At 31.9% G+C, this 18,955-nt stretch overlaps 1 long non-coding RNA gene across 1 annotated transcript in view; it reads right to left on the minus strand.

The window, feature by feature from the left end:
- LOC109120136 (uncharacterized) overlaps positions 1 to 9,851 on the minus strand; it is a 30,767-nt gene extending 20,916 nt beyond the window's left edge. Inside the window, exons 1-3 of the long non-coding RNA XR_011220717.1 lie at positions 9,724 to 9,851; positions 9,501 to 9,627; positions 9,332 to 9,404 (exon numbers count right to left, since the gene is read on the minus strand). This is a non-coding gene — a long non-coding RNA (uncharacterized lncRNA). The remainder of the gene's footprint in view (positions 1 to 9,331; positions 9,405 to 9,500; positions 9,628 to 9,723) is intronic.
- Between the last annotated feature and the right edge of the window lie 9,104 nt (positions 9,852 to 18,955).

The following is an 18,955-nucleotide window of genomic DNA, read 5'->3' on the forward strand; positions in this document are numbered from 1 at the left end:
TGTAATCCATCACGAACCGGAATGTTCCAATTCTTATCTCAAGTTATAGAAAAGGTCATAGATTTATTGATCCAGACAGTTGCAAAAGAGATTGGATATTTCATTTACTATTCAAGCAACATCAGATCACTGGATGATAAATCTAACAGGATGTAGAATATTGGAAGCTGGGATAAGTGACAAGAGGAGGCTTCCTGGAGAAATGTCAACAACATGTCATGTTGCTGCACCTAGCAATTGCAGAGAACACAAGTTTTCTTATGCCCTGTTGGTTCTCTGGTACAAGTTTATTAGACAAATTTCATGATTTTTCAATGGCATGCCTACGAATTAGGCATATACATAATAATATGTGAAAATTTGCAAACAAACTATTAAAGGAAACAACAATGGAAACACACCTGCAAGAGGCTGCTCTTAGTTTTGTTGTGAAATTTTAAATAGTGTTCTAAGCTACAGAGAATTTTAACTCATCTTCTCGAGCTAAATTCAAAAGAAAACAAAATCTAATTAATATATACAGATTTTCTAAGCTATGTTTTTCATCAAAGCTATATTAGGCTAATCAAATCAAATTCAAGTTTTGAGAAAGCGAAATCTTAAAGGAGTCGAATTAACGAATTAGAGATTAGTACAATGCATAGAGCACAAATTAACGAATTAGAGCTTAGTACAATGCATAGAGCACAACTCTCTTGACACTACATATACTAATCCTTATATATCATGATTTTATAGTCATACACAAAAAAACCATATTAGTAAAAACATGGTTTGAAAAAGATAATCATAAAATAGACAATGATTGCATTAAGCAAGGTACAAATTGTTGCATTATATACCAAGCAAAGTGAAATAGAGAAAAGGCAAATACAGAGCAAAATTATAACTTCATTGCAACGCCATGAACAAAGTACAACTCTATGAACAATGTACAACTCTATCTCAGCAAACTATAAATTCATTGCAAGACTGCAGTTCTTATATATGGTAATTTCATCGCTCATACAAAAAACATTCATCATCATCTAATCACATTAAAATAAAATGCGGCGTACCTCGAAGAGGTGACAAAGGATTGAGAAAGTTGATGGCGGATGAAGAAAACGGAGATACAAATGATGAAGTCGAAGACAAAGAAGATGAAGCTTCAGAGAAATTTATGGTGATTCATGGCAATGTGGTGAATCTCGGATTGCGCTTCAAATGAAGACGTAGATAATTTGGAATTGCCTTTTTTTTAGAATTTTGGGGGGTTTTAGGAGTGAAATGGGTTTAGCTATAGCCCTGTACAGAATGTTGGGGGCATTTTGGAATAAAATGTGTTCTCTTAATGAAATGGTCTATTAGTTATTTCTTTAGGTAAAAAATAATTGTCGTTTATGGGTCAATTATTACTGACTAATGGTCAATTGCCTCTAATAATGGATTGTATAAGATAATTTAGCGGCATTTATATTATTGATATTAAATAATTGCCGCTAAAAGTGATTTTTGTAGTAGTGAGCTTTTCTCCATTTCTCCTCTTTGACAGCATTCTCAAAAGTTGTAGGATCACAGTCTACAAACAAAGAAAAGTTAGGAATCTTCATTAACAAGAATTGTTGTTACCTTATAATCCATCATCTATGTGGGCCTTTTGCAAGCACAACTAAGAGGCTGATCAGGAGCATTAATTTCTTTCAAAACATGTGGTGAAATATCGTAACCTGCTTCAGTAGAAATTTATGCAATTTTGGGTGTGGCAACTACTTCTTTGACTTCAATATTAATTAGGATTGGAGTATACTGATGTATATTCCAATCCAAAGTATAATCCTCATCAAAAACATCTTTTATAGTCACAACCTTCTTTGTCAAGAATTGAATATCTTGTATGATAAATATGGAGAAAATGGTGTGCTAGCATTTGATGTAAAAATAAGGTTGCAGCAGTTCTACGTGTTCCTATTCCACCTGGGAGATATGGTGTGTTGACTCAGGTAAAGGATGAGCTATCCTATGTAACTGTTTACAATGATTGTGGGAATGTTTTTATGGTATATATGTAGGGAGGAATGGACATGAGTCTGAATCGTAGTGTGTGCGTAAATCTTGGAGACAAGAAGTCTCGGCAAACATTGGAGAAAGATCCTTTTGTTTACAATGATACTGTGTAGTGTAGTGTTACCATTTATAAACAGTAGCGATGACATTGTGGTGATCTACACAACTGAAAGGATATATCTTTATTACCTGAATAGGCAGAAGGTAGAGACTATTATGACTCCAGGACAACTAAATCCTAAGAGAAGATTCATACCGTACACAAACAGCCTCATTGCGATACATGAGCTGAAGAAGTAGTTGTTCTGTTGTTGTTGCTGTCAAGTAGAATTCTCATATTTAATTTCATGTTCTTTTGTTTTTATATGACTTGGATTGCAGATTAAGTTGTTTTTGTGATAGACATGTTTTGGATTGCCAAGGTAGTTTGAACGTTTTTTCCATCACTCATTTTTAGTTATTTCTTGCTTGATTGTGTGTTTTTACTTGTGAGTTCCGTTCTGATGAAAGTGGAATGTGTTGATCATACCGCACATTCCATCGTCAAATTTAAACAGTAATAGGAGAAAGGAACTCACAAGTAAGACAATGCAATCAAGCAAGAAATAATTCAAAATGAGTGGAGGAAAAAAACGTTCAAACTATATTGGCAATCCTAAACATGTCTATTAGAAAAACAACCTAATATACAATCCAAGTCATATAAAAACAAAAGAGGATGAAATTAAACATGAGAATTCTACTTGATAGAACAACTACTTCTTCAGCTCATGTATCACATCGAGGCTGTTTGTGTATGGTATGAATCTTCTCTTAGGATTTTATTGTGCTGGAGTCATAGTAGTCTCCACCTTCTTCCCATTCAGGTAATAAATATATATCCTTTCAGTTTTTTAGATCACCAGAATGTCATCACCACCGTTTATACACGGTAATACTCTGCACAACACAGTACCATTGCCAACAAAGGGATGTTTGTTGAGACTTCTTGTGTCCAATATTTACTCACACAGTACGATTCATACTCATGTCCATTCCTCTGTACATATCTAACAAAAAACATCCCCTCAATCGTTGTAAACAGTTACATAGGATAGCTCATCCTTTACCTAAGTCAACACACCATATCTCCCAGGTGGAATAGGCACACGTACAACTGCTGCAACCTCATTTTTACATCAAATGCTAGCACACCATGTTTCACTAACACCAACAAAAACACATTTATCATCTCTATCATCAAGCTTCTGTCTTTTTTCTTTTGGAATATGTGCATAAGCAATGGATCCAAAACTTTTGTAGTGGTCTACTGCCGGTTTGCTTCCGCTCCACACATTCTCGAGTATTACATCTCGAAGAGAAAAAGTGGAACTTCTGTTCGAGATAAGAATGCTCCATTTTACCGTTCTGGTATAAATTCCTATGGAACTCTTCCCTGAGCCAGCAAGCTAAGAACCATGTTAAGAATAGTTCTATTCTTCCTCTCGGTCACACCATTTTGCTGTGGTGTATATGTGTTCTAAGCTCTTTTAAAATGTCACGAGTCTCACAAAATTCATCAAATACCTTAGAGAAATATTCTCCTTCGTGATCTATCAGAAGGCTGTTAATGGCCCTTCTAGTCTCAATCTCCACACACACTTTGAAGCTTTTAGATACATTAAAATCCTTTGATTTTTCTTTCAGAATGTACACCCAAGTCTTCCTCGAATAATCATCAATAAAGGTAATAAAATACCTTTTGCCCCCATTAGAGATTGGTGTTAATGGCCCACAGCCATCCGAGTGTACTAACCTAATACCTCATTGGATCTCTATGACTTACTATTAGGAAACTGATACGACGTTGTTTTCCAACAACACATTCTTCACAAACTTGAGAAGGAACAACAGTTTCATAATGCCCTATCACCATACTCTTCCTTTGAAGGATCTTCAAGCCACCAAAATTCAAGTGACCATATAAAAAATGCCACAACCATGAAAGATCATTTCCGCCAAGTAGCAAGATTGAACATTTTCAATATTCAAAGGAAACAATGTGTTTTGACTCATTTTCACAAAATCAATAAATCGTCTAGGGGGACTAGAAATTTCACATGTATCATTCCTTAACATGATGACATACCCTTTTTTGTAACAGCTGACGAGAACAACTCTCAACAGATTTGATATGACTTCCACACACCTATTTTTTGTTCTAAAATTGATATTTTACCCAAAACTAACTGTTGACTAAACGTTTTCGCTTAAATTAGTAAAAGAAGACTTACTTCCAGTCATATTGTTACAACTGGCGGTATTCACATATATACCAAAATAACTTGCTCTCGAGACTCACCTTAGCATGAACCTCCATTAATAAGGTTTCTCCTTCTTTATCCTCAACAAAATTTGACTTCTCTTCTTTCTCACTAGGCATCCTAGTACGACATTCAGAATGACAGTGACTAAATTTATAGCAACGATAACATTCTACATCGGATTTTTTGAAATCTCTCCCTCTGTCTTTGTCGTAGTCATCATTGGCTTTAAAATTACAAAATGCAAACACACTTAAAGCTATAAAAGCTTTTAAAGAAAGTTAGTAGAAACCATACCTATTGAACCACTAGTGTATGTTCTTACAAGATATATTCCATAAAACAAGGTGACCTTTCCTTTACAAAGAATTATCAAAAAAATATTTCATTTTCAAACACTCCTCCTTGATATTTTTCTTGGATACTCCAAACGTAGCCCTTAGAACTTTAAAATTTCCCTTATGAAGAGCCAAGATCATTATGTTTGCAATTTACTTATCTAAGCTGCAATGAACAAGTGTAACTTCCCCATCCTTCTCTGCATGCCTAAATAGGATGAAACTACACTTTTTTATGCACCATAATTATTGTTGAGATGTTGTCATTCTTAATGACAATAGGTTCAATAAGATTTTTCTCCAGATCACATAGAATCTTTCTTAACCATAGAACTTGATAAGTTGCACCAGCAACGAGAATATGTTGTGCTTTCCCAGAAGATTGAACAACCACTTCTTTCTTCTTTGCAAAAGCATATAATCAAGCTTCCTTCCCAATCACTACCTGAATAACCCATCAATTTCCCTTGCTCTTCCTTTTTAAATCAAATACCATAATCAATAGTTCCTTTGATATATATCAATGTTCGTTTAGCAATACAAAAATGATCTATCATAAACCTCAACAGAAGACTTGTCGTGAACATGAGATCAGGTCTTGTTGCTATCAAATACAACATACTACTAATTATACTTCTCTAAATTGTTAGATCAGCCCTAGCCTCGTTCAAAATTTGAAACCTTTTCACTGTGAATTAGTGGGTTGGTACAGGCTTTAACCTTTTAAGAATATCCCCTGCATATTCTTAAAAGTGTATCATTCCCCAGGACATACAAAAAGTCTGCCAGAGGATCAAACAACAACCCACGTAAATAAACTCATCCATAGCCTTATTGGTACTTGTCTGATTGCTTTCACCCTGAATCCCTGTCCAAAAAGTGAGAATGATCTTTTTCACTGTATTTCCGAGAATTACCAGTCCCATTCACGGGACAATCAATAGTCAAAACTCTTCCATGATGCTTTATGAAAAAATCAACTCACAAGAATCTCCACTCATAATTGGTTCCCTCATACATCCATATATCACCTTCAATAAATGAACCAACCCACCAAAGAGAAGCGTGAAGAATAACACACCAAGGAAGCTACAACTAGCAACGTTCTCTATTTTCACCTAACTCTAGTTATTCTCCACTTTCTTGCTACTTTTTGTCACGGGCGCTACTGTTTGTGGTTTCAACTTTGGAATGGGAACCAATGACACTTGTGTCATTGTGGCTTCATCAAACAAGGTTGTACAATGAAATCCATAAGAAGAGGATGGGGATACATTCCAGGGGGTGGCGCCACTTGAGGAGGTACACCATTTTCTCAAAGTTGTGCCTTTAGATTTACATTTTCCGCCATTTCATAAAATATCTTTGCATTCAAATGTTGAATGAAGTATGCTATCTTTGTACTATAATTCCTCCACATAATGCATTTTTATTTGACTTGACAAGTGAACACTCCCTTATTCCTAATTAATCTAGAGAAAACGAGAAATGCGAAAGAGAAACAAAAGGCAAAAAGAACAATAAAGCTTGGGTCCCAAAAAATATAATAGCAATAAAATAACTCCTCATACAACTAGTAACTGTACCTCACTCATGATAAAAATTTTCCTATTCTTAAATATAGTGAATTATTAATAATGTCACTCAAGGAAAATATTGTGAAATTTTGGTGTTTGCTTACATTGTTTGAGTGTTTACTACCCTTCTTCCTTTTCAACAAATAGCTACATTTCCTTATATTAGAGATGAATTTATTTTCTACTGCTCAACCTTTTACTAAATTACTTCCTAAATTTGGAGAAGGTGTACCAATTTATTCAAATCTAACAGATTATTCAGCTCTTTTGTGAGATTGGACCATGATTTGGAGATGGAACATTCAAGTACCCGGGAACATCCGTAGAAACATGGTGCAACGATTGAGGCACTTCATCCAAAAATCATGAGCTGCTCCAACTATGAAGTAGCCCCGGCGATGACATGTCCATAACCACCAGACCTCCACTGCCTGATTTCAAGAAAAATTCCTCATTTCCTTCAATGTCAACTTAACATTTCTAACAGAAACGCTAAAATTTCCAATCAATTCATTTCCAGCTGGACATAAGCAATAAAAGGCCACTCGGAATGGGTTCGATGCTAGAGCTTCCCGAGACAATCTCTCAAGGTTGACTTAAATGTTCAAGATGCATCGTCAAAATTTCCCATCAGTTGACTCCAAGGTTGACCAAAGCTATTTGGGTCCATCTAATCTGATTTCAAACCTAGCTTTGACTTGAGACAATTAAGAATGTACTTAGACGTTTGGAATGCATCATCATCGATAGGGTTTGAAAAAGTATCATCAAATGATGCATAAAAAATAATGTCATTAATTGAGAAATTTAACTTCTAAAATTTCATTGAAAATTATCGATGTTTTTTTCAAATGTAGCGGTCATATGTAGGACATATAAAATATGTTGTGGTCATGCGTAGGACGTAAAAAGTATGTTGATTTCATGTGTAGGACTTAAAAAAATGTTGCGGTCATGTGTAGGACGTTTTCTAATATTCAACTTTCTTTCTTAGTTGTTCTTGATTTAACTAGAAAGATTCATTTTTTATAAGATATACTAGTCACTGAACTATAGATTATGAACTTCCATGTCTCAAATAAGAGGCATAGAGTAAATAAATAGAACTAAATAGTTCTTTGATCACATACTTACACCCCTTACTTCATTGAAAAATAGCAATCTTTCCTCAAGGTTCTATCATTGAAAATAGGATTCTTGTATCCATACATGCTCTTAGTGGTAAAATACACATAATCAACTGACGAAACTACCTTACAAATTCATTTTTTGAAACTTTAAGGATCTTAATTTTTGTTTCTAAGATATAATATCTACAAAATCTAATATATCAATGTGAACAATCTCAAAAGATAAAGCTATAAAAGAAAAGTAAATGACAATTTCCTCTCTATTCCTACTCTGCCTCTCGTTAAATCTTTGATCAATTGCTAAATACTTTTTACGCCCTACACGTCAACTACAACATATCAAGAAAATATTGATGATTTTTTAATAAAATTATGGAACATTAATTTCCTAACTGATGACATCTTTTTTTATGCATCGTTCAATGATATTTTTCGAAACCCTACTAATAATGATGCATTGTAAACACCTAGATACATACCTGACTATCTTGGGACAGAGTCGGGTTTGGACTCCGGTCAGATGGACCCAAATATCTTTGGTAACCAATAGGGAGTTTTGATGATGCTTTTGGAACTGTCAAGTCAACCTCGAGAGATTGCCAAGGGGAAGCTACGGGATCAAACTTGCTTCGTATGGGCCCTAATTGCTTTAGTCAACCTACGATGAATTAATTAGGAATTATAGCGATTATTATAGAAATTTCAAGTTGACGTTGGGGGAATTGAGAAATTTTACCCCCAATCAGGAAGTGGTAGTTGAGAAGGTTAAGTACATGTCATCGCCTGGGCTACTGCGTAGTTGGAGCAGCTCAAGAGTTTTGGATGAAGTGTTTGTGTTGTTGCACTAGGTTTTTACCAATGTCTCCGGGTACTTGAACGTGCCATCAATGAATTGTGGTACCAATCTCTCAAAAGGGTTGAATAATTTGTTGAGTTCTAATAGATTGCTAAATTCTTCCCTGAAGATAGGAAGTAATTCAGCAAAAGGTGGAGTTGTAGAACGAAAACTCAATGCTAATGTAATTATTTTTTGAAAAGGAAAAAACATAGTGAATACTCAAATAATGTAAACAATCTTGAGTGATAATGTCAATAATGATGAGGGAAAAAAAAGACGGCTAGATAAAAGGGGAAAGTGCTCACTTGTCAAGGTAATGAAAAACACATAATGTTGAGGAGTTAGAATACTTCATTCACCAATTCAACATTTGAATGCAAATATATCCTACGAAACAACAGAAAATGCACAACTTGGAGGTACTGGTGTAGCTCCTCAAGTGCAGCCACCCCCAGGATGTATTCCCATCCTCCTCCATGGATGTCATATACACCACCTTATATGTTGAAGCAACTAGGATAGTGACATTGGTTTCAATTCCAAAGTTGAAACCACAGGCAATAGTGCCCGCATCAACTAGTAGAAAGAAAGTGGAGAAAAAGAAGAGTGAGGTGAAAACAAAGAAGGTTGCTAGTGTTAGCTTCCTTGGTGTGTTGTTCTTCATGCTTCTGTTTGGTGGCTTAGTTCCTTTATCGAAAGTAGATATGGAGGTATGAGGGAACCATTTATGAGTGGAGATTCTTGTGAGTGGATTTTTTGGTAAGATCATGGAAGAGTTTTGATTATTGACGGGTCTATGAATGGGACTGGTTATTTTGGGAAATACGGTGGAATAGATCATTGCTTATATTGTAGCTAGGGAGATCAGGGTTAAAGCAATAAAAAAGTACCAATTTTGTTTACGTGGGAAATAGTTTAGGGTTTAGGGTTTAGGGTTTAGGATTTAGGATTTACGGATCCTCTTGCAACCTCTTTGTACATATTAATTAATGATAAACTTGTCAATATTCACTGGAACTCGGTAATTCAGCCTATATTTGCAAGTGAGAAATCCATGACATCTCATGGAAGATCTAATAAGAAAAATAGTGAGGCAAACCTCACAGTTCTTGGAGATTTAGCCATCCTTGCCTTTATCAAAGTCCTGCAGCGGAACAAAGGACTCTTGGATCCTAACATAGAAGAAAAAGACAAATTACAATCCTATTTTGCTGAACAAAGACAAATCAAAGTATGTAAAACCAAAAAAGAAAAATTGGACAACTTACTTGGACAAATTATAGCTTGTAACCCTGTGAATTTAGCGTAGAAGGATAATGGATAAAATTTGGAACACAGCAGAACAAGGAAATCTACTCATTACATTTGAAAACAAAGACATCTCAAATATCAACCCTAACCACAAATCAGGAAATAAAATATTTATAACAAAACCGGATTTTTTTTATATATAATCTCATATATAGAAAGACAATAGAAGGAGAAGCTTACCAATCAGATCCACTAACAAATAGAGATTGGAGAGATGTCTGATTTCTTGTAGGAACATTTGATTTGTGCTCACAAACGAAGGACATTTGATTTTGTGGCCCTTTGGAGTCAAAAATTAAGGAATCAAATTTCTGACTTGATATAGGAACAGTTTTTGTTTTCCTTTTAAAATCCAATTATACACAATTTGGAAAGAAGAAAATTTTACCAACCATATTTTTTACAATTATATTAGGGAAAATGGTCAAATATTACCCTTCTATTATTGGAAATATTTTAAATATACAGTTAGTTTTATGTTAGGTCCAAATATACCCTTTTGATTATACTTTGACACAAATTTACCCTCAATTTTAACGAAAAACACGTGACAAACTCAAAATCAAATAATTCATCTCGAATTTCAAATATTTAATTTTTTTAGGAACTCATTTCCTCCTTTTTGAATTCCTTTCTAAGTAGCTTCTTTTTAAAAGAATCTAATAATTTATCGTATTCAAAAACTAATATGATTTTTCTTTCTGTCGAATTGAGGTTTTTCTAAATAAAAAATTATCATTCTTAACCTCTTCTAAAATTGTCAATATTAATCAAAGAAAAACCATTATTGAGATATGTTCTAAGAATTTTCAGAATCCAAAAATCGATGACTCCCTACGTTCATTAATTTTCTTGTACTTTTATAATAGTAAGAACATGTGGTACAATGATTAATTTTATACAAAGGGAAAATGTACTACTACCCCTAGACTATGACCGAAATCACAAATACACACCTTAACTAAACTAAGATCCTATTGCCCCCTAAAGTTTTTTTTCTTTTTGTAATTTTGTACACCTTTTTGGCTTACGTGGTATTCAAATGTCTCTCACGTGCGTCAATTGCGTGGAATCATGGAGTGTGTCACATAAGACATAAGGTTCACAAAATAACAATAAAACTAAGATCAGGGGGTAATAGGACCTTAGTTTCGTTAAGATGTGTCTCTTAAATTTTGGTCATATTCTAGGGTGTACTTGTGAATTTCCCCTTGTAGAAATAAATTGAAGATTTTTAATTTGCAAGGGGAAAATGCAGAACAATGATGTTGTGTGATGTGCATATTTTATTATCGAAAAAGTTCCTAAAATACCCTCGAAGTATTGAAAATAGTACCAACTAACCCTCATCCACCTATTGGACCCAAAATACCCTTCTCGTCAACCTATTGGCTCACAAATATCCTCTCCATCCACCTTTAGGTCCAATTTTAGTCAGTACAATAATGGAGCACCATTTAAAATAATTAAATAATCCTTTTAATTATATGGCGCTAAACCATTGGTTGAACTTTAATTATTTAATATAGTTTTAAACCTACCCTTACTCACCCATTTTGAACTAAATCCACCCAATACTTATTGAATACTCCAGACCCAATACAAAAAGAACCCACTCTTATTTCTTAACCAAATTGAACCTTTAAAAGAACTAACAGAGCTTCCCATAAAAAACATATAATGTAAATGGAATCGTGATCTCATAGAAGAAAGACAAGTGACTCAGAGTTCAATGTGCAATGGTAAAGAATAAAGCATTATCACCAGCTATGCACCAAGAAGTTTATCTTTTGCATGGGTTTAGCGGAAATGACTGATGCTCTAAGGGGAAAGAAAACATAATTCTTGCATTGGACTTCATTGATTCCTTGGTTGCATAGAAGAGTCAAGTCTAGTGAATTTTCTACATACACTCATTACCTCCTCGGTGGTGCAGCTTATTCGATAAAATTATTTCTTGGCAAAAAAGGAAATAAAAATAGAAACTCACTAGTAGTTTTTTCCTTGTAATAGGAGAAATGATCATTTCTTAGCCTAAGTAATTAAGAATGCCGACACCACTTATTTGCAATATATTCCCAAATACCAATGCAAGTCAATTAAGTTTCTACTCAATAACATAAAGTGAAACCCATTTGTCTTTCAAACCGAACTACTCACTAGTTAACACCATCATCTAGAAGGTCCAACCCAGGTCTATCATGAAGATAATGGGTTCTTTTTGTATTGGGTCTGGCGAGTTCATTATGTATTGGGGCAGGTTTAGTGAAAAATTGGTGGGTAATGGATAAGTTTAAAATTATATTAAATAATTAAATGTCAACCAATGGTTGAGCGCCACATAATTAAATAGATTATTTAATTAGTTTAAATGGGTCTATATTATTGAAGTGTCTAAAATTGGACCAAAAGATGGATGAAAAAGGTATTTGTGAGTGAATAGGTAGATGAGGAGGGTATTTTGAAGTCAATCGATAGATGAGGGGTAGTTGTATACCATTTTCAACACTTCAAGGGTATTTTAGGCCCCTTTCTATTTTATTATTTCTAGTACAAAAGTTTAAAACTAGAGAAGGGATAATGTATAAGTATCCCTTAGACTATGAGTGAAATCTCAGAGACACCTAAACTTAACTAAGATCTTATTACCTCCTAAACTAATTTTATTCGTATTTTTGTGCACCTTGTGTACTAATGTGACACCTTCGACCACCCAAATTGGTTGTGTTTGTACACACTCGCCCGTCATGTGTGTAAATAATTATTTTAATGAAAAATAATTTTTTTAAAATAAAATAAAAAAATTCTTTATTTTTAAAAAATAATATAATGTAATTTCTTTAAAAAATAATTTTTAATTAATAGAAGAAACATTTTCTTATTTTTTATCTTGTATTTGAATTAAGTTAACAATTTTTTACCTTGTATTGAAACTTTTTATTTTACTTGCATTCATTTTTCCTCTTTTATTTTTCTATTGAGTTTTTTTTTGTCTTTCGTTTTAATTTGATTTCAAATGTCTTGTATTTAAAATAAGTTAATTTTGAACAGATATCGAAATACGTGAATAAAATCAAACAAAACATAAAAATATTAAAACAGTGTGCATTCTCTCTAGGACATGTCAGTGTTCGTGGTGCACTCATTTCACTTTAAATTAGTTTAGGTGGGTAATAGGACTCTATTTATGTTTAGATGTGTCTCTATGATTTCGGTCGGGGATATTTATGCAATTTTCCAATAGAAAATGAATAGGAAAATGAAAATAACAGCTCAAACGGAGGGAATGAGTTGCACAAGTTAGTTCCTAAGCAAATTGAGAGTAAATAATTTTATTTTAAGTTTGTCACATGTTTTTCTGTAAAAATTAAGGGTATATTTACATCAAAGTATAATGAGAGGGATATATTTGGACTCAAAGTATAACATGAGGGGTATATTTGGACCAAAAGTAAAACGAAGAATATACATAAACTATTTCCTTTAGTATAAGGATATATTTGACCCTTTGCCCATTACATTATTATAATTTTTCAGGCCGAAAGTTAATAATTTACTTTTTATTTGTTTTGTTTTTTATTTAGTTTGACTGTAACCTTGTATCTTACTAGTTTTGGGAACGCGGGATGCACGTTTGTCCCATATTACTATATACAATTTGTAGCCTGTATAAAATTGTAAATTAAAAATTATATATTCATCCACATATACATAATGTTTTTGTGATTATATACATATACTTGTTAAAGGAGTACATATGTCCCAATTTCATGAATTGTAAACAAATGATTCACTACTATGATCAACCCACTTAATGGGTCGTGGTCCCAACGACGGACAGTTATTGGTGTCCTGGTTTGCATCCGTTAGATTTTCGGTCAGGGCTTTTTAGTATTTTTTCCTTAAGTGTTGGACATTTAAACTATGTCGTTTTACTCAGTCTCAACCTAGTAATTAAGTCAGAACTTACCCTAATTGATTATTGACCAAAATTAGACAAAACTTAGAGCAAAAAGAAGAGGAAAGTCTACAAACCTCTCAAGAACAAGAAAAAGGTTTTCTTCAAGTTCCACCCCCAAAGTCAAAGGATTTCATTTTAGATTTCGTCACCAGGTATGTGGGATTTCACTAGTGGGTTCCTTGCATCCACTAGGTCCCTACAATTCAGTTAGATTCTTGATTATTTATATAGTTTTCTAACCTTGGGAATTGTTGTGAATTATTAGTTATAGTATTCTTAATCGAATTATTATGTTTTCTGGAAACGTTTCTTGGTTCCTTGCATGAAACTCAAAACTCATGTTGTGAAAAATTTTCTTAGTTCATGAATTACACTTGCTAGGCTAGTTAAACAAATAAACAATCCTCAGATTTTGAATAATACATTGTCAGTAGAATTAGCACCAAGTTGGACTAGGGTTAAGACTGCCCTCATAGTCCCATAACTACGTGCCTCTAAGGATTATAAGTCCCCTCTTATGACATCAGATTTAGTGATCACGCCAGTCATACCTTTATACTCATAGCAAGGTTTATTTGGCCCTCTTTATAAGGTGTATACCTCGGACTTTGGGTTTGGCTCACGTGGTTTTATGTCGATTTATTGTAGCTCCCACAGTAAGACTCTAGTGCATTTGACTAGGTTTTCAATTTATACTTCAGTATTCAGTCTCAGCATGTCATGTTCATAACCAATACTTGTTCATTTCATTCAACTCATTTGTCAGTTAAAAATTCAGTATTTACATTATGTTTAGATTATGTCATTGCTTTACTATGCTTTGTCTAACCTATATATTTGTACATATATTATTTGTATCCTGCATGCAGTACATTCCAAGTACATGTTTTATGCTACATCCTTTCATGATGAAGGTTCAAGTATTCCGTATCCCAGATCACACATAGATTTATATCCAGTATTTTCATTGACGAGTCATCATACTTTTAGGACAATAAAAATTTTCTTTTCATATTCAGTCTTTTCGTTCAGTTTTCAGTTTTGCTAGGGTTAGCTAGGGCATGTCCCATTAACTCTAGTCAATCGAGTCTTATTAGACATAGTATTATGATAAGATTTAGCTTTGAGTTAATGTGCAGTATCTCTGAACCCTTAGCAAGTTATATACATTCATATCAATTTTGGGTATTCTCCACCTTCAGTTATCACTTAACTTAGATTCCGCACTAGTTCATGTTTTTCTTAGAGATTCTTAGTATTCTTATAATATGCAAGCTTCAGGGTTAGCTTGGGGTCACTCGTGATCCTAGGTCTCGTGTTACATCAAGGGAATAGCCTCCGGGCATGACAATTCACAACACTATGTTAATTGACTATACAGTAACACAATCAAATTCTTTTTTTCAAAGTAATAATCTTTTAGCAGTCTTTATGCAAATTACTTGTATTTAAAAATAAACATATTTCTAAACTATTCAATCATTATTAAACTCATCAGGTATTAAAATAAGTTTTATCATATTAAGTAGAAATTAAAATAATAATAACACAAAAATAAATTAAAAAAATTCCATAGCAATACAAAATAGTACAAAATTACATAAAACTTGCATACCAAATTTATTTTAGACAACCATACCTTAACTCCAAAATGGAAAGAAACACTTAAAATCATAAGCGCCCTACATAAGAAAGAACTAAAGGAAGAAAAAATGGTAGAAAGCCCCCTCAATCTATAGCCAGATTTCCAATCGCACGCACGGTAGCATATGCCAAATCTCTCCACCCTTATCATCCCAAAATTGATAAGCCATTACCACTTCTCCACCAAATTCATTATTGTAAATTTTTTAACAACTCCCATACAAGAATTTTGAAAAAATAATCAAATCCACCATCTCGAATCACCAAAAAATAATTCTAATCAAATTAAACTCATAGTGGTCTTGGTGGTGGTAGAAATATTCACTTTTTGGGCTTTTTTTATTTGAAAGAAACGGCGGAGATTTCTTTGAGTAAGTGGAGGAGGTAATGGTGAAGGCGGATAAATTATAAAGGCATAGGTAGAGATGGTGGCGGCAACAAAATTGTCAAACTATGTCGCCAGCGACGACATATCCCTACAGAGAGACAAAAGAAAGCCCCGAATTTAACCCCCTTATTTTCTCCAAATCAAAGTTCTCACCAAATAGTTAGGGCTAAAATATGAATGAAGAACAAAGGTTTAGGAAGAAAAGAATAAAAATGTCTCTTAAAAAAAGATCTCAAGGTGAAATACACATGTCATAAGAAATAGTGGTACCTCATATTCCACTAAAATTCAAACTCACGTAACGATAATAAATTATACAAAAAAAAGTAAATGCAAGAAGAAGAAGAGTAGAAGATTGGGAAAATTGTGGTTTGAAAATTAGAGGAGGACCCTCTATTTATAATCAACAAAGAGTAGTACGAACAAATATTTTTTGTGTCTTATTTAAAAAATCATGACCTTCTCAAGAAGTCACAACTTATTCAAAAAGTCATAACTCTTTGGAAAAGACACAACTTATTGAAAAAGACACAACTGTTTGAAAAGTCACAACTCATTGAAAAATAACAACGCTTTGAAAAAAATTACAACTTATCAGAAAAGTGAAAACTCATAAAAAAAGTCACAACCTAAGTTAGGCATAATATGGTAATTTAATATTCAGGTTAGGAGTACATGTCTTTAAGGTAAATATAGATATAGATATAGATTTGGTCTATATAGAACAATTTTCACAACTTTTAAAATTCTCCATAATTTGGTCATTCATGACCAACTAAAATTAATTATTATTACCAATTAATTTAATTTTTAAAAAATAAAAAATATCATAAACTTAATAAATAACTGTAATATGTTTCTTTAGATATTTTCTTATTTATTTAATTATGTGTTTTTAATGGTATTATTGTAGTAATTCAACTTTATAGGGGTATTTTGATATTTTGACTTTTAACTTCTTTTGCCACTTATATATATACTAGTTTTTGAACACGTGCTTTGCACGTGTATTCCATATCATTCAATACAATATTGTTCAAATAAAATGAATAAGAGTTTAATCTATTTATATTATATACTAATAGAATGTAGTGATAAGAAAAGGCAGCAAAAATTATAATACCTTATAAAAATATGTAATCACTAAAATATAAACGCATGCTCATATATAGCAAGTAAATATAGTGTGAAGCAATAACATTACATGAAAATATACAAAAGTTAAAAAATACGAAAAAGTTACCGAATGAACTTATATGATGTCAAAAGGAACAACAAAATTATTTATATACATCATAAATCAATTGAAAAGAAGAAGAAGAAGAAGCAATAGGCATACCAACAAAAGAAAGAATTTTGACCATTTTTGTTTCTTTATTGAATTCCCAAAAATTGTGATACATTCTTTGCAAACATTTTATATGAATTTATATAAACATATCGCTACAATGCAATTAAATTGAAAGCACAAATGGTAGAACAATTTTTAAGAATATCAAATACATTAAGTAGTATTTTAATAAGAGTAACAAAAATATTTAGCTACATTATTATAATGTGTTACTCTATAAAGTATTCTTTATTACGCCATTGAATCAATAAAATTTTGGTATGACCATATTGATGTACTCCTAAAAAATTAATGACTTTTGTACTCCTAATTCTCCTTTTAACTTAATGATTTTTTTACTCACCCTTTAATGTAACATAACTCCTATAACATATTAGATATTTAATTAAAAATTAATTGAATGAAATCAAAAAAATCATTACAAATTCATGTTATTCAAAATATAGTATTTAATATTTAAATAATTATATGTTTTATAATATTCTAATTTATGATGGTTAAAAATCATAATTCGACTTTAAATTTAAAAGATTCTATATATATTAGAGAGAGCGCTCATCATGGGATGGGAATATGTTCTTAATTCATTGGTTAAAAGAAAAAAAATGTTATGGCAACTTAATGATACTGAGAAAAGGAATACCCATTAATGTTCTTCAAATTTATTACTGTATCATTTTTTGTGGTAAGGGAAAATTATTTTGTTAACACTTTGGACATTATTATTAATTATTACATTTATTTAGTTCACAAATGGTATATATTATTTATTTTTATGATAATTAATTAAATATATATTCAATCACGTTCTGTTTACATGTTTGTCATACTAATTATATCAGTATAAAGACTTAGTAGATGTATAGAAATTAAAGTGGAAAAATACAAGCTTATATATTGGTACCAAAAAAATCTCAAAAACAATATTCGATAGACTTCAACATATAACATTTACACTAAATTTGATGAAGGAAAAATGTTTGTACAAAGTATTTCATGATAACTATAAAGAAATTACAAAAAAAAAAACCTCTAACCTGATAACGATCTGCAAATTTGACAAAAACAAATATTACGCGTGCATATATATATATATATATATATATATATATATATATATATATATATATATATATATATATCTAACCTGATAACAATCTGTAAATTTGACAAAAATAAATATTATGCGCGCGCGTTTCTTAATAAGTACATGAAAAAATACCAAAAAAGAAAATCCAAATACAAGACTTACATGATAACAAAGAATTACAATGAAAAAAATATTAATTGCCTAGGCTCGCATATTTATTTTTTTCACACACATAATATATATATTTTTCAATAAGAATGTTTGTTTTTTCAAATTCACATGCATATTGGACAAATTAGTAGAAATTAAAGAGGTATTATTGAATACATCAATTTAAGTAGAATGACCACTAACATCACTAACATACCGTTACTTGCAATTTAAGTAGAATGACCATTAACATACCCAATAAATAATTGTATTAAAATTATAGAAAATTTATTATTTATTAAATTATATATTTTATTAATAATATTATTGTAGTAACTTTACTTTATAGGGTTATTTTGATAGTTCAACTTTTTACTTTTTTGGATTCCTACTTATAATAATATATTATTAAATAACAATATTTGGTAAAATTTGCATTGGTAAATGTAGAGCACAATAATAGCAGAAATTTGAATAGACGTTTGAATTATTTTTAATTATTTTATGTTTTTTACAATTTGATTAAGAGAATTGTTTAATTATTAAATAATAAATGTTGTTCAATATTTTGATACTTAGGGGTAAATTGGTCTTTTAACTTTTATCTTTGAGGCTTCATGCTTATAATAAATTATGAGTAGTATTGACGCACTTACAACCGTGTGTTGCACGTGAAAATCAAACCACGTAGCACCAGTATTTTTCCATCATAAGAAATAGAAGATATACTAAATAGAATGTTTTAAGAAGAACAGGAATGATTTTTTTTTAAAAAATGTAGGTTTAAAATTTGAGGAAGCCCCTCTTATTATAGGCAACAAAGGGTAT

This window comes from Solanum lycopersicum, chromosome 4, assembly GCF_036512215.1.
Source record: "Solanum lycopersicum chromosome 4, SLM_r2.1".
NCBI classification, from domain to species: domain Eukaryota; kingdom Viridiplantae; phylum Streptophyta; class Magnoliopsida; order Solanales; family Solanaceae; genus Solanum; species Solanum lycopersicum.